General features: G+C 34.4%; 1 long non-coding RNA gene across 1 annotated transcript; it reads left to right on the forward strand.

Moving 5' to 3' along the window:
• Positions 1 to 718: 718 nt before the first annotated feature.
• On the forward strand, positions 719 to 1,396 carry LOC130591997 (uncharacterized). The gene is made up of 2 exons (XR_008969990.1): positions 719 to 768; positions 1,160 to 1,396. It is a non-coding gene; the product is annotated as an uncharacterized LOC130591997 (long non-coding RNA).
• Positions 1,397 to 12,874: the final 11,478 nt, after the last annotated feature.

The raw sequence follows: 12,874 nt of genomic DNA on the forward strand, positions 1-12,874 counted from the left end.
GGTTGACTTAATGCATGGGTGTCTTTACTATTACCTTTTTTCTGACAATGAGGAAATGAAATTACTTGATGCACTAGTGTCAGATGATGTAAGGTAGGGCGGGGTAAACGCTTCGAGGGGAAAAACATAACCTTCTGTAAAGAGCCAAAGGAGATCATCAGGAGCCACAAGCCTAAGGGGAGTGCTATGAATCATGTTGCATCCATATCCATAAGTTGGAAAATTTACTACATTTGTTCTGCGTCCAGCTTCCAATCATCACATATCACATTTTGACTTCAGTATCACCTATTTTTTTTGGGCATAATCCTATAAGTAAGAGATCACTTGGAAACAATTGTTTCAAAGCTAAGGGTGCTCATTTATGCTTCTATTTTTTTGCTTATTTATTTGATCCTGCAGTCACATTCAGCTCTTTGTCTCTTCTTAAACGGCTATCCTTTTGTTTAGATTATCGATTTAGCCCATCGAAGCTGTTTAGATGATTAATTTTCGCGCAGCTGCAAATTGTTAAGGTTAGTACCTCTCAGTTGACTTTAGTTCTCTAATTTTGCTGTGTGATTTTGGTATAGAGTATAAAACAGGTTTCCACTGTTAGATTAAGTGGTATAGAGTTATGCTTATCTTATATGCATTTATGATGAAATTTTTTTGATCTTATCTTTGGGTAACAAATGTCTTTTTCTTTTTTTCAATCTTTTGGTGCAGATATTTGTTCATGGTGTCATATTGGAGCTGTCAAATTAAGGAAAATAAGGTGGTTTTCATGTAAGTTTCTAATTTTTTAATGAAGTTCAAAATTCAAGATATCATGAATAGATATTTATAGTTATAATAACGTTGTAAATAATGGTGAATAAAATTGCTACCTGAATCCTTCTAGTTGTGGCTTTGATGCTGTTAAATAAGTATTTTTAGTCAATCTGGAAAGGTTTGTGCTGCTGACTTGCTCATGTTTGTTTTTGCACGATCATTGTTGTTCATGTACTTAATCTTGTGTTATTGCAGCGGTTGTATGCTTTTTAGTTGTTTCCGGTGCAAGTTGTCGTGCCATTCGTGCTACTACTACCGGCTAAGCCAATTATTGTACAAGTTATTACAGCTTTGTTAAACTAATATTTGTTATTAAACTAATATTTACTATATGCATGTGTTGCAGGTGCTTGCGGAATCCAACTATTCAAACAATTGAAGAATAATATGAGGAAGAAAATAGCATGACACTAACAAAGACTGAGGCAATTGAAAAATGGAATGACACTATTCAAACTATTAGATATCTTTTTTTTTCTCTCTTGTAGTTTCCAATTTCTTTTTACTGTAACAATTGTGAACAACCAACTAGACATGTTAGTTGATTAAGGTGTTTATATAAATGACAATTATTTTTTATCTATATAGCTTTTTATTGATTCATTAAATTGTTTTGTTTGTTTACTTTTAGTATTAATATAGCATATATATGTATTAATTCATAAATCTTAAACTGTAAAATGTGTAGTTGCCCCTAATAGTTTTAATAAAAATGTCAAAAGTTGCACCTAAAAACATCCTTTAGCGACTAACTTATGGTTGCATTAGAGGCAACATATAATTAGAGATGGATTTATGGTGCTCTAAATATAAGTGGTCTTATCAGCAATATAACTTGTGTGCCCCAAAAAGGTGGCATTAGGGGCAACCTATAATTAGCGACAGACATATGGTTGCCTCTAAACGTAAGAGGCTTTAGCAGAATGTAACTTGTGTGCCTCAAAAGGTGGCATTAGGGGCAACCTATTATTAGCGACAGAACATGGTTGCCTCTAAACATATCAGTCTTTAGCCGCACCATAACTTGTCTGCCTCTAAATGACGCATTAGGGGCAACCTATAATTAGCGACAGTCATATGTTTGCCTCTAAACTTAAGAGTCTTTAGCAGATACCATAATTTGTCTGCCTCTAAAACGTGGCATTAGGGGCAACCTATAATTAGCGACAGGACATATGGTTGTCTCTAAACATAAGAGTCTTTAAGCAACCATAACTTGTCTGCCTCTAAAACGTGGCATTAGGGGCAACCTATAATTAGCGACGGACTAATTAGAGGCAACCAAAAAATTGTTTCTAAACACCATTAGAGGCTACAAATATATATTTAGATGCAATTTTGGATTGCCTCTATATGTAGTTTTTTTTGTAGTGGGATTTACTATTGGTCATCTGTGGATATTATTTTGGATTGTGTACAGTTATCACGTTCATATAAATACATATTTCTTTCTTTGATAAATCTATAATTTCTTTCTTCCATTTATGTTAATTTTTTGAATTATTATGCAAAATAAGTAAATAAATAAATAATATTAAAAATCACGTAGCATTATTAAACATCATTATAAAAATTTAGTGCATCTAAAAAGCTACTTTATAAAATTTCACAGTTGCATCTAAATATAATTAGGAGCAACATGTATAAATGTCCCTGAATGTGTTCTGAACCGACGAAATGTAGTTGCCTCTAAATATATTTAGATGCAAAAGAAGTGGTTGCCTTAATTTAGAATCTGCGGCAAAATTTATAGTTGCATCTAAACATTAGTGGTTTTAGAAACAATATTTGTGTGCCCCAAAAAGTAAGCAATAGATGCAATTTAGAATTAGAGACAAACTTATGGTTGCCTCTAAATATAAATGGTCTTATCACCAATGTAACATGTGTGCCCCAAAAATATGGCATTAGGGGCAACCCATAATTAGCGACTGACTGATGGTCGCCTCTAAATGTAAGTGGCTTTAGCAACACTTCAAGTTTTTGTGCCTCAAAAAGTTGGCATTAGGGGCAACCAACAATTAGCGACAAGCATATGGTTGCCTCTAAACATAAGTGTCTTTACGAACACCATAACTTATATGCCTCTAAAAGGTGGTATTAGGGGCAACCTATCATTAGCGACATTAGAGGCAGCGAGAAAATTGCTTCTAAACACCATTAGAGGCTACAAATATATATTTAGTTGCAATTTTGGATTGCCTCTATATGTAGTTTTTTTTTGTAGTGTTAGTTTGCATCTTTGTTCCTTTGTCATCATCAAAACTAGGGTTCAACAACAGAAGCAAAATTGAACACTTGGTACTGCTTCTAGTATCTGACCATGAAACCTAAAACTTCTGGTTTTTTTTCCCCTTTACTTACATGTCTTTGCAGAAATAGTTAAATGTCCTTACACTAAGTTCGAGGTTGTGCAATATGACGCCTACTGGCCTACTCTGTATGTTGATGGATATTTTGGGTCATCTAAATTTATGAATTCGATTTTTCATCTCTTTTTTGTGGTTATTAGGTAGACTCAGAAATTAAAGTGATGGAAATTTTTGGATACACTGAAGATGATGTTGTTTCCTTCAGTTCATGTTACAAAGTTAGGCTGCAATATCACATGATTTTCTGCCATCTTGAGCATTTGATAATATAAAGCCCTTTTGGATTTTTATTTACATGTCTTGGATTTTATGTGATTTCAGGTTCTGGAGCATTACCAAACCAACCCAATCACAATAAATACCCATTACTCATCAAAGGCATCCTATGGGGATTGGACAATCATGCCATTGGGTCCATTAGGCGTAAAACCTCACCAAAACCATTAGAGTTGAGTTTTGGGCCCCATTGTCCCTTCTTGTATTAAAAAGCCCAAATTAACCCCAGATCACATGCTTTTAGGTAATTACCAATCATGGTTTGAGCATTACCAAACCTATCCAATCACAATCCATACCCATTACTTATCAAAGCCATCTTATGGGGATCGTACAATCATGCTACTAGGTCCATTAGGCCCAATACCTCACCAAACCCCATTGACTTGAGTTTTGGGCCCTCATAACCCCTCTTTAGTAAAAATCCCAAATTAAACCCAGATCATATGCTTTTAGGGAATTACCAAATAAGGTTTGGGCATTACCAAACCTATCTAATCATTTTAGGGTATCACCTAAAATAATACTTCGTTCGATCTTTATTAGATCACTCGTATTTCTTTTTGGGATGTTCTTGATTAGTTTACCCCTTTCTTTTGTTTTCTATTTTTGGAATGGGACCACTTATTTTTCATCACACATACATTCAACTTTTATATAAAATAATAGTTTCTCTTTCTTTCTATGACCCACAACATTATTGCTCCTAAAACTCTGTGCAAAAGAAAGGGGTAAACTGATAAAGATTGGAGAGAGCAATTGACTTTGGCAATGACCTCAAATTATGTGACTATAACAAATATGATGATGGGATTGTATGCTTAAGATGTGGGTTATTGATAATCTAATCCATGTGGTTTTATGTGGTTTATATGAAAAGGTGGCATTGAGGTGAAACGTTCCATTTTATCTTTTTCTTTTGCTTTCAAATGACTGAATTGAATAACTTTGATGACATGAAAGGTTCGTTGATAAAAATGTTTATGTTGATAGAGGATCGAAATGATAGAAAAATCATTTCCATTGTAGTGGAATGTCACTAGTTTTTTTTTGTGCATGTTACTGCAAGGTTAAGTAATTACTAAATAATTTTTGGCGAAGACCTAACATAACCTCTACAACTGTTAGGTAATCACCTAATTAGATTATGTTATTACCAAACATTTTAGGTTATCACCTAAACATTTTAGGACATTACATAAATAATAATTGACTTGGGAAATGACCTCAAATTATGTGAATATAACATATATGATGATGACATTGTATGCTTAAAATGTGGGTCATTGATAACCTAATCCATGTAATTTTATTTAATTTATATGACAAGGTGGCATCGGGGTGAAATGGTTTGAGTCTTCCTTAAACTTGTTCACTACCCTTACTGAGACGGTTCCATTTTTTTCTTTTTATTTTGTTTTCAAATGATTGAATTGAATGACATTAATGATATGAAAGGTTCATTGATTGAAATATTTATGTTAACAGATGATTAAAATGGTAGAAGAATCTCTAAAAATAATTCTCTCCAAGGTGGATGCTATATTCTTAAAGGTGGTGCACATGAAGGTTTCACTAGAGAAGCTTATCCTAGCGTACCTCCCGAAGATAAAGAGAAGGCTAGTGAGAAGGGTGGGAAAGATGTTGGGACCACCAATGTATCACAAGGTAATGATGGGGGAGTGGAACTGTACAGAATCTTCCGCGATGTCCGAACTGTCCCCACTAAACTAGAAACACACGGAGATAAGATGTGCTCTCCGTTTCTATCTCCTAGACTTAGTGATACACTTAAATGTTCAAAGTGTAAATTGGATGTTGACGATTATGACGAGACTTTTGTGCCTAGTGTGCAAGTTAGATCATAATTTAGCATGAAGGAAATTCGCTTTGTTCGTCCTGAACTTATCTTTGGTTTGGAAACCTTTCGGGACATGCCAATAGAGAAGTTGACGCCACAAAAAAAGATGAAGATGGTGTACCAAGCGTTTTGGACACGCGTATAGAGAAGGTCACTCCGAAGAAGAGCACTACAAAAGTAAATGCAGAAACACCTCCGAGTGCTAAAAAAGAAACAGAGCTGAAAAAAAAACAAAAAAAAAACGCCCTGGAGGTGGATGATGAAAATAAATTTCATGAGCATCGTATGAAATATTTTTTTTTATTTATTTCTTATTCTTTACTCACACATACTATTTTGGTAATGACCAAATTTGTATTTGGTCATTACCATATGTTTATATATTTTTATTTGTTATTGTACGTGTGATGTGGGGTATATGACCCCCAAAATTTTTAGACCATTATTTTCAGGCCATAGTTGTAACAAGTAAATAAATTAACATTGATTTTGGTAATAACCAAAGTTTTTAGGCCATTATTTTCTTGTATTGTGAATGCTTAAAGGGTTATATGACCCAAATTTTTTTAGGCCAGAGTTTTAAGAAGTAAACAAATAAGGTGGATACTCTTAATCGAGGTCATGACTTTATGGTCGTGTTGTTTTTGGTCATTGGCTTTTATGTTGATTTTGAATGTTACTAACATCAACACGTTTAAGGTAATGGATGCCATCCATTTATCATTACTAACTTAAATTATTGTTATTTTATTTATTTTTTGTCTCCATTATGGTAGGCAACTAGATCAACGCAGCAAAAACTTAAGATGTCAGCAGAAGGTCGGAGTGACACTGAAGAATAATCGGTATCAAATAAAACTTTCTCATATTTGCCAGATGCTTTAGTGTAATAACTAATATAGTCCAATAAGCCATGCCTCGAATTGTAGGAAAATGTTCAAGAGAAAGCGATTGGGTAACAACTTCAATTAATAAATAAGTTCCTTAAGAATGAGATATCCAAGACGAATGAAGTTTTTGTCATTTAGTCAATTAAGCAGCCATATAAAACACGTGGTAGGTCGCTTCCATTTGACTAAAAGTATTTACCCTCTTTGAATCCGATTGAAAGAAATATATGCAAGAACATATTGAAGGGACCGTCAAATGAAACTATGTACCGACCGAAAGATGAATGAAGTTTTCTTACTGCCTACGAATGTTTTTGCATCTACACTGACCAATGATTAAGCACTCAGGTAGGTACGCCATGTATTTCAATTTTTTTTCCTTTGACACAAGTTTAGGGATCTTGTAGTCTGACAGTTTTGGTGATTCCCAAATAGGTTTTGGTAAATACCTAAATGGTGTCTTGATAATATTTGGTAATTACCAATGCTAGTTCAAGTCATTACTCAAATTATTTGGGTCACATGGTAGTTTTGTTTGACATGAGATTGGGTAATGACTTCGGTGTTAAGGTAATGACCAAAACGTATTTTGGTCATTTCTTAACACTGACAAAACACTAGTTAAACATGTCAAAAGGTATTAGTAATTGAAATTTCTAATATGGTCTAATACTAATTAGTGTTGGATTTCAACAGTTTCTTGATGTGTATATGTATGATTTGCAACTGACCCGAATTGAGGAAAAAAAGCTAGAAATTAATACTTCCAAGTACCTTCATGGTGAGGTGACCACTAAAATTTATGTTTATTTGGAGAATTATTATAATCGGCTAAATTTTTATTTTGTAGGCTGTTGTGTTATAACAAGATGAATGGACTAGGTATAAGGGTTGTCACACAAGCCGTTATAACACCTTTGCTTCTTGGTTGAATTATTATCTCCTAACTGACTTAAGTAGTATTGAAGAGTTTTGTACTATGTATTGCTATGTATGCTTCTTTACATGGTTTCATTTAAATTTTACTAAACATTGCTTGTCACTTGTTTATAGGTGTATAATCCATTGCTTGATATGAAGCATGAGCATTAGTTCTTGACGATCATTGACTTACGTAAGAAAAAGAGTTACATTATGGATTATGTTACCAAACGAATCATCGCCTTGTGACAATCATGGACATGGTACTCAAATTTGTATCTATTACAGTTTCGGTTATTACCTAACTATCTTTAGGCTATTACCAAACACTAGACAATTGTATTTAGGTAATTACCTATATATGTTTAGGTTATTACCAAACAGGACAGAGCCCTATTAATGTTTGATTAATAATTACTTTTCCTTATTTTGTTTTCCATCAGATGACTGTGACTTCCAAAAGCCTTGTAGGCCACCGTTTGGCTCCCTTGGTCGTGGACATGAAATATTTCACTGACGAATATCCACCATATGTACGACAATTGCATGCGTGCGTAAAGAAAAATTTCGAACTCTCGTATTTTTTCAAATTTATATATAAGTGTTATAGCCTGAACTTTTAAGCAGGTTCAAGTATTTTGTTAATTATATTAAGTCTTCATCAGGCTTTGGTTCTTTAAGTAGTTAGAATTCTCTCCAACATCATAGTAGGACAAAAGTGGATAAGAACTATATCATTCTTAATGGTTAAGAAAGCTTGTGGATAAGAACCATCATTCTTAATGGTTAAGAAAGCTTGTGGATAAGCACTATCATTCTTAAGGGTTAAAGAAAGGTCAAAGAGGATAAGCACTATCATTTTTAGTGGTTAAGAAAGCTTTGAGAAGCAATAGATAAGTTAGAAAGTCCTTGAGAGCCTTAAACATTAATATTGTGAAAATCGTTTGGAGATTGTTTTATCGGTAACGATGAACTTCAGTTAAAGAGCCTTTCGGGGTTGAATCGAGCTAAAACCTAACCAAACGTGATATATGACATGCTTGGGATGTATTAAGGTTAAAATAGTCATTTATGCCCAAGAATTACGTGGCTCAATAGGGTAAATTGCTTACATAGTAAAAATTGGCTAGCTGAAATTACAGCTCAGACCTATGCTCAAAGAAAGCTGCTTAGCAGCTACTTAAGTGTCGATCTCTCAAAAACCTTTGTATGCATGAAAGCCAACACCTAAGGCTAACACCTCAAGCAAGAATCACCCAGAAACCCCAAGAAACCGACCTTTCCCAGAACCCATTTCTCTCCTCCCTGGGTACCGCCTTAAACAACCTATAAAAGCCTGTTCTGGATTTTTGTCTTTTTTATCTTATTTCTTCCTCTTGGAAACCCACTTTTATTTACATATAACTCTTCTAGACATGCATACAAAGTAGTTCAAGCTTTGGTTTCAATCTTTAGAGCTTAAACTCATATAGAAAACCTTGCTGAAAGATCACATAAGTTGATGTACGTTCAACATATTACACCTCTTGTATTTAAGCTTAGTTTTTCATATCTAAAAGCTTGTTTAAACTAATTTTACCATTTTATAAATTCAGGAGAAGCTTTAGGAGTAGTTAATTAATTAGATTAAGGAGTTTCATTGAGTTAAGCATCTTTAGTGAAGGTACACAATTTGTTTGGTTTGAACCTAGAGATTTCCATATCTATAGTTAAGTGATTGTTTCTTTCTAGTGTAAAGCATGTTTATGAAATGAATTTACTTATGATGTGTATTTTATTATGTGTATATTGAGTATATATCATGGATATAACATGTTAAGGTTCATTAGAGATGTTTTATTTGACCCAAACAACACTTATACACTAAGTCATTACGATTATGCTTCTAAATGGAAGGTGTTTAGTACATGGACTTATGGAGTAATTGTGATGATTTAGGTGGAGTTATTATGTTGTTGTTGTTGTGGAGTTGTTGTGTTGGTTGTGTTGTTTATTGTTGCGGAGTTGTTGCTCTGTTATAGTAGTGTTGTTGGGTTATTGTTGTTCTGTTGTTGTGGTTGAGGTTATGTTGTTGGTGAGGCATCATCATGGTGAAGTGTTGCTGCTAGTTGTGGTTAGTTATATGATCCAAAGATATGTAAAATTAGTTTACAGAATTTAAAATTAAGATTTTGGAATTATGGTTATGAAGTGGGATGTTAGTTATATGGTGTAGCTAGTGTTATTAAACTTATAGTTGGTTCTGAATTGAGGGCCAAGTATTTAGAATGTTAAAGGTTGATAATTTGTAAATTGTGAATTAGTTGTTGTGTTATTGTTGTGGTGGTTGTGGTGCTCTTGTTATGTCGTTGTTGCGACTGTGTTGGTGTCTTGTTATGTTTTTCATCCCCTCTGTTGTGGTGGTGGTGTTGTTTCTTTATGATGGTTGGTGTGGTTGATGTTTTTGTTGTAGTAGTTATGATGGTTGTTGTAGTTGTGGTGGCTGTGGTGGAATTGTTATGGTGGATGTTATTGGGTTGTTCTTATTATTGTTTGTTGTTTGTTTGTTGTTTGTTGTTTGTTGTTGTTGTTGTTGTTGTTGTTGTTGTTGTTGTTGTTGTTGTTGTTGTTGTTGTTGTTGTTGTTGTTGTTGTTGTTGTTGTTCTTGATTTAGGTGAAGGTTGTGAGTTAAGTCTAGTTAGTTTAGTTTTATAATTAGAATTCTCATTATGAATTAAGGATTATGGAATTGGGATACTGGTCGATGTAGCTAATATCATCAAAGTTATTACGTTAAAAACTAGTTTCAAGTATGAAAACCCTAAATCTTACCAACTATCAAAGTAAGGGTATTTGAAAAGAGCTGATAAGAGTTTTGAGTATTAAGGATGAGTTGATAAGAGTTTTGAGTATTGAGGATTAAAGTATGAATCCTTTAATATCTTATATTATACATATGAAAGTGAGGCATGAACATGCACCCGAGTTAGGGCGGGTAAAGTCCCTAACTGTTGCCTTCCAGGAAGGGCGAATTCCTGGCGTTATAAGACATGTACGGTTATGTCTTGCAAGCATAACAGTAAAAGGTGGGGTGACGACCCTCAACAGTTTGGAGACAGCTAAAACTGCGTGGTACCCCTCTCCATTCGCATTGATGCCAAACGATTTGATTTTGCGAAACTATAGTAACTGAGTTGAATGTGATTATTTGTTATTATAACTATGTGTTAGTTTTCAAAATACACCTAAACTTATATTTTCTATTATACAGTGTGTACTCAGCTTTGCTGATTGTTTTTGTCATTTTTGTGGCCTGTCAGTTGGTGGGTGGCAGAGTCAAACTTTGTTGCAAGATTGTGTTGGGAGCCACAATCGAGCTGAGAGTTAATTTATGATTCGAATTGTGTAGTATGGGATAAATTCTGAGATCTAAGTTTGTGTATAGAAGAGTTTATTTAGAATTACTTACAATATGGATTTACTTCATGGAATTTGAGTTTGAATGACTATGTAATTGAAGTCTTATATAAAGGATTTTGTTTTGTGGGCCATAACCCACAGGTCCAGGATCGTTTTATAGGTTATGTTTCCATTTCGAATAAATATATAATTCAGGATTATTAAGCATTGATTGTGATTAGTGAATCTTAAGTGTTATTTAGCTAGCAGCTCGGGAATGGAGCTGTTACAATCAGGTAGATTTACTTATGTATTTGTTCTTTTTTAGGAACTATTGTGGAATGTACGTGATGAAGTACATCCACTGCGGCGGTGTCAACGTGATCCCAACCACTTCTTACAATGTACGAAGTGTTAATGTGTATATTTGACTTTGTTGCATGATGTTACTGTCTGAACTTGTGTAACTTTTTGTGCAGACGGAAGCAATGCGTATTGAACGTTTACGCGCTTTAGCTAACATTGTGAGAATCAAACATAACGAAATCGATATAGCTCGATATTGTTTCGCTAAGTTTCTTTGCAATGCGCGTAAATAAATCAATGCCTTGGTAAAGTTTTGTCATTCGAGTTGGTACACGTTTTCGTAGACATATACTTAGTAGATCAAAGAATTCACTTGTAATTTAAAAGTTAGGTAATTACCTCTCTTAAATGTGGTCATTACCTAAACTTTTGATGGTCCAGTCTATCCATTTTTTTGTGTAAATATGTCAATGTCTTTTAGTAGAGCAAATTAAATAGTCCGGTTGTAAAAGTTGTTGGTATTTACCACCTTTTAACTCTAGATATTACCTAACCATTGTATGCTACAGTTTGTCCCTTTTTGTTAAATTATTATTATGTGGCTTTTAGGTAATTACCAAACATTCTTTGGTCATTACCTAAAATACTAATTGATAACCTAATCCATGTATGATGATGACATTGTATGCTTAAGATGTTGGTTATTGATAACCTAATCCATTTGGTTTTATATGGTTTACATTGACTTGAGTTTTGGACCCCCATTGTCCCTCCTTGTACTAAACCGCCAAATGAAACCTAGATCATATTCTTTTAGGTAATTACCTAACAAGGGTTGGGCATTACCAAACTTATCCAAACCTATTACTAGGGATTGGACAATCATTCCACTAGGTCCATTAGGCCCAATACCTCACCAAACTCCATGGACTTGGGTTTTGGACCCCCCATTGTCCCTCTTTGGACTAAAAAGCGAAATGAACCCCAAATCATATGATTTTAGGTAATTACCAAACAGGGTTTGGGCATTACCAAACTTAGCCATCACAATCCATATCCATTACTCATCAAACCATCAAATGGGGATTGGACAATCATGTCACTAGATCCATTAGGCCCAATATCTCACCAAAATCCATGGACTTGAGTTTTTGACCCCCATTGTGCCTCCTTATACTAAAAAGCCCAAACGAACCCCATATCATATTTTTTTAGGTAATTACCAAACATACCCAATCACAATCATTTATCATTACTAATCAAAGCTATCCTATGGCGATTGAACAATCATGCCACTAGGTCTATTAGGCCCACAAGCTCACCAAACTCCATGTACTTGAGTTTTGGGCCCCTATTGTGCCTCCTTGTACTAAAAAGCCTAAATCAACCCCATATCATATACTTTTAGGTAATTACCAAACAAGGTTTGGGCATTACCAAACAAACCCAATCACAATCCTTTATCATTACTTATCAAAGCTATCCTATAGGGATCGGACAATTATGCCACTAGGTCCATAAGGCACAAAAGCTCACAAAACCCCAAAAAACTGAGATTTGGGCCCCCATTGTCCTTCACTGTAGTAAAGAGCCCAAATAAACCCCACATCATATGAGTTTAGGTATTTACCAAATAAGATTTAGGCATTACCAAACATACCCAATCATAATCCTTTACCATTAATCATCAAAACTATCATATGGGGATTGGACAATAATGCCACTACGTCCATTAGGCCCAAAAGCTTACTAAATCCCATAGACTTGAGTTTTAAGCCCCCACTGTCCATCCTTGTACTAAAAAGCCCAAATGAACCCAGATAATATGATTTTAGGTAATTACCAAAAAGGTTTGGACATTACCCAACATACTCAATCACAATCCTTTATCATTACTCATTAAAGTTATCTTATGGGGATTAGACATTCACACCACTAGGTCCATTAGGCCCAACAGCTTACCAAACCCCATAGTCTTGAGTTTTAATCCCCCATTGTCTCTCCTTGTACAAAAAAGCCAAATTAACCCCATATCATATGATTTTAGGTAATTACCA

This window comes from Beta vulgaris, chromosome 6 (assembly GCF_026745355.1).
Source record: "Beta vulgaris subsp. vulgaris cultivar EL10 chromosome 6, EL10.2, whole genome shotgun sequence".
Taxonomy (NCBI): Eukaryota; Viridiplantae; Streptophyta; class Magnoliopsida; order Caryophyllales; family Amaranthaceae; genus Beta; species Beta vulgaris.